Here is a 5326-nt window from a genome sequence, read left to right as displayed (position 1 = left end):
CCTCATGTATGTGATAAAAGTCAAGGTTTTGGAATGTGGAATCTGGCTTTCAAGGAATTCATCACTACTATTAGTACCATTAATAATCATAATAACAGCTAACATTTATATAGTCCTTAAAAAATTTCAAAGCACTTCCCTGAGAATAAGGGTTAATTTTTTTTTATATTTGTATCCCCAGTGCCAAGCACAATGCCTATCACGTAATAAGCCTGTGAGCTATATGTAATAGGCTAATACCACTTTTCCCCATTGTTTTAGTCATGTCCTACTTCTCAGGACCCATTTGGGGTTTTCTTGGTAGAGATACTGGAATGGTTTGCCATTTCCTTCTCCATCTCCTTTTATAGATGTGGAAACTAAGGCAAACAGGGTTAAATGACTTCCACAACCACACAACTAGTGCCCGAAGCTGGATTTGAACTCAGGTCTTCTTGAGTTCAGGCCCAGAACTCTATCCATTTATGCCACCTACTTTTCCCTTAATCCCATTTTACAGATTAGGAAACTGAAGCTCAGAGGGGTTAAATGAGTTGCCCATGACCACATAGCTAGTAAGGCAAGAGTCACACCCAGATCTCTTGACTATGATTCTACAACTCTACCAACTGTACCTATCCTCCTGAGAACATCAGAGTATCATAAATTTAGTCTCAGAGGCCATCCAGTCCAACCCTCTCCTTTTAAAAGTGAGAAAATCAAAGCTCAGTAAAAACTGCCAACAATACAACAATGAAGGGAAATTAACTGCCTATAGTCTCTCAGGAAAAAAAGAGCCTATGGAAAAATAGTAAGGGGGTAACAATAGGCATAACAGGCAAGCATTTATAGCTCAAGAAGACCATTCGTCTGGCCTCAGGAGAAAGGTAGGAGCAATTGACACCCACAAGAGTGGAAGGGCAAAGACCCAAGGAGGAGATGTCAAAGCAGTTGGAAGGGAAATAACCAAGTGGGAGGCAAAGGTCAATAATGAATTATACAAACAGGGACATAGAAAAACCCCAACACCTGCAAGAACTAGCATCTCTAAGAGGCACAAGAGAAAAGAGCGGGCTGGAGAGCAAAATCTAAAAGGAAAAAGCAGAAACTGCTTAGAAGAACCCGACATAGGTACCTCAGAAAGTTCTATTCTGTGAAGAATATAGGGACTCAGAAAGGACTAAATAAATATAAGGACCATGAATCAAAGAATAAGAGTCTAGAACAGAGAGGAAAAGGAAAATAAATAATGAAGAAAATGAGGGTAAGAAATGCTTCTAGGGAAAAGGTTCAGAAGAGTAAATTTTAACAACATGTTAAAGGGGGATATCAGGAAGGCTGATTTTATTTTACTTAAAATAAAGGAAAAATAGAAGAAGGATTAAATAACTCTATACAATTAAGAAAGAAAAAAACTAATAAGTTAAATAAAATTCCTAAACTATGGAAAAGGATAACAAATTGAAGGGGTGGGACTTGAGAATAAATTGGGGGGAATAGGGTTCTCTTAAAATAAATTAAGCTAAAATAAGAGACATGGTACTGTGTTTATAAAGGAGGGGGAGAATACTAATTTGGGGAAAAAAATTAGAAACAAATGGGAGAAAATTAAAACAACTCTCCTAACTTTAAATGTGAACATATTAAGCAATCCAATAAAATGGTAGAGAGTGACAGATTGGATAGGAAAGGAAAATCCCACAATCCCACAATGTTTACAGGAAAATGTGTTTTAGAAAAACAAAGACATACACAGAATTTAAAATGAAGGACTGGAAAAAAATTACTGTGCCTCAAATGAATCCAAAAAAGCAGAAGTGGCAATGATGATACCAAACAAGGCAAAAACAAACATTCAAAATATAAAAAGAGATAAAAAGATAACTAAATTACGCTGATGGAAACCATGGACCACAAACCAATATCCATTTTAAACTTACATGCTTCCAATGCCTTAGCATCTAACTTCACAAAGGAAAGATATACTGAATTACAAGAAAATGCAGACAGAAACACAGTAGTGGCCATTTCAATGCTGCTCTTTCAATTCTGAGTAAGTCCTGTAGAAAGATGAACAAAAGGAAAACTAAAGAACTTGACAAATAGTTGGGAAAAAACCAGAGTTAAAAAAGATTCATGGAGTTTTAAAAATGAGATTGCTAAAGAATAAATGCATATGTAATTTTTACAAAAACTTAATATGTACTAGAGATATTATTAACATATAAAAAGGCAAAAATAGTAAATATATCCTTTATAGATGCAATAAAAAACATTATCAATTTAGAAAGCACAAACAAAAAAAAACCAGACCAAAGCAGGGACTTAACAATGAAATCCTAAATAATGAATGTGTCAAAGAACAAATGATAGAAACAATAATCATGTAAAAGAAAATGATACTGATGAAACAATACATCAATGTTTCCAGGATGCAGTCAGATAAAAAATAACATATCTACAAAAATACATTAACAAAATAGAAAAAGAAAGGATGAATGTACTGAATATGAATTTTCAAAATTAAAAAACCAATATTTAAAAAACTAAAATAATCATAAAAGAGGAAATATTAAAAATTAGAGGAGAAACATATAAACTGGAAACCAAAAACAAACCTATAGAAATGACAAATACAACTAAAATTTACTCTTTGAAAAAACTAATAAAATTGATAAACTTTTAGCCAATTTGTTTTAAAAGAAAGCAGAAAAATACAATTGACAAAACAGAAAACAAACAAGGCAAAATCACAGCACAAGCAGAAGAAAAAAAAGAATAATCAAAACCTTATGCACAGTTATATGATAAAACTGAGAACACAAAAGAAATACAGGAATAACTTCAAAAATATGAAATACCAATATTCCCAGAAGAGCAAATAGAGATCTTAAATAACCCAATTTCAGACAAGGGAATAGAGCTACTTGTAAAAGAATTACCAAAGGGGGGGGAGGGGGACGGGACTCCTGGTCATGATGAATTCACAGGAGAATTCTATCAAACTTTTTTTTCCTTTTTTTTTTTTTTTGGCTAGGCAGTGGAGTTAACTGACTTGCCCAGGGTCACACAGCTAGTAAGTGTTATGTGTTTGAGGCTGGATTTAAACTCAGGTCCTCCTGAATCCAGGGCCTGTGCTCTATCCACTGCGCCACCTAGCTGCCCCCTCTATCAAACTTTAAAAGAACAGTTAGAACCAATATTAAACGGATCATTCTCAAAAATTGAGAAGGAAAGCACTTTACCAGATTCTTTTTTTTGGGGGGGGGAGGGGACATTAAATGAAGAAGGAATAAAACACAGAAGGAGAACTTTTTAAAGATTATTGATGAATATCAATTCAAAAATTTTTAAATAAAATTCTGTCAAACAGACTACAGCAATATATCAAAAAAATTATTCAATCTGACCAAGCCAGATTTATACTAGGGAAGCAAATATGATTCAACATTAGGAAAACAATCAACAAATTTATCATATTAATAATAGCTAACATTTATATAGTGCTTACTATGTGCCAGGCACTGTGCTAAGCACTTTACAAGTATTATCTCATTTGATCCTCACAGCAACCCTGGGAGGTAGGTGCTATTATTATCCTCATTTTACAAATAAGGAAACAGAAGCAGGCAGAGATTAACTGACTTGCCCAGGGTCACACAGCTAGCTAAATTTCTGAGGCTGGATTTGAACTCAAGTCTTCCCGACTCCAGACCCAGTGCTCTATCCAGAAGAGATGAAGAAAAGGCCTTTGAAAAAATACAATATTAATTTATGCTAAAAAACAAACAAATAACCCCCCCAAAAAAAACCAACAACCCTAATTTAATATCATAGAAAACATCTACCTGAGTCCAAAAGCAAGTATCATGTGTAATGGAGACATATTAGAACCTTTTGCGATCGATATGAGAGGAAAGCCGGGATGCCTACTCTTTCCACTATTATTTGATATGATTCTGGAATGCCAACAATAGCAATAAGAGAAAGAAATTAAAGGGGTAAAGATAGGTAAGGAGGAGATAAAACTATTCCTATCTGCTGGTGACATGAAGGTTTACTAAGAAAACTCCAGGGAATTAGCAAAGATACTGACTGGAATGATTAATCGCTTTAGCAAATTTGCAGGCTACAAAATAATCTAGGGTCTTACCACAACAAAGCAATCTTTTTATTCTTCTACTCTAGTGTAACTTCTTCATTTTACAGATGAGAAAATGGAAGTCCTAAGAAGTGACTTGTCTACAGTGATATAGGCTATGGTCCCTCATTGATTGTCCAACTACTGTTACTTCCTTCTGACTCACTCAGAAAGGTGTCTGTACTTCATGAAGTAATAGCATAGGGTTCACACCTCATTAACACATTAACACCTTGTCATTTATAATTATATTCTATGACTACCTCAAGTAAGTGTGGTAGGAGGAGAAGAGGAACAGGAACCACAGTGCTGCCTCAACCTACCCTCCCTACTGAGGACCTCACCTTATATTTCCACTAAAAAAAGGAGGTCATTTGGCAGAAGCTGTCTCTTCTCCTCTCCAACTCGTCTCGCATCACTGAGACATATTTCCCTACTATCTCCAATTCCATTTTGTTTCCCATGATGAGGAGGACCTTTTTCTTGACAAAGCAAACTCTTCTTTTTTTATTAATTTATTTTGACTTAGCAACAATCACTTCCATAAGCTTTTGAGTTTTAAATTTTTCTCTCCTTCCCTCTCCCCCTCCCTCCCTAAGACAGCGCATAATCTGATATAGGCTATACATATACATTCCTATTAAGCATATTTTCACCTCAGTGATATTGTAAGTAAGAATTAGAACCAATAGGAGGAACCACTAGAAAGAGGAAACGAAACACAACAGAAGAAAAAAAACAGCAAATAGTATGCTTCAATCTGCATTCAAATTCCATAGTTCTTTCTTTGGATGTGGATAGCATTTTCCATCATGAGACCTTTGGAGATGTCTTAGATCCTTGCATTGCTGAGAAGGGCTAAGTCTATCAATATTAGTCATCACACAGCATGGCTGTTACTGTGTACAATGTTCTCCTGGTTCGGCTCACTTCACTCAGCATCAGTCCATGCAAGTCTTTCCAGGTGTTTCTGAAGTCTGCCTGCTCATCATTTCTTATAGCACAATAGTATTCCGTTACATTCATGTACCACAACTTGTTCAGCCATTCCCCAATTGATGGTTCATCCTCTCAATTTCCAATTCTTTGCCACCACAAAAAGAGCTGCTATAAATATTTTTGTACGTGTGGGTCCTTTTCCCATTTGTATGATCTCTTTGGGATACAGCCCTAGAAGTGCTACTGCTAGGTCAAAGGGTATGCACA

The sequence above is a fragment of the Phascolarctos cinereus genome, unplaced genomic scaffold (assembly GCF_003287225.1).
Source record: "Phascolarctos cinereus isolate Bilbo 61053 unplaced genomic scaffold, phaCin_HiC Scaffold_1;HRSCAF=81, whole genome shotgun sequence".
NCBI classification, from domain to species: Eukaryota; Metazoa; Chordata; class Mammalia; order Diprotodontia; family Phascolarctidae; genus Phascolarctos; species Phascolarctos cinereus.
Note: the sequence above shows the minus strand (reverse complement) of the source record.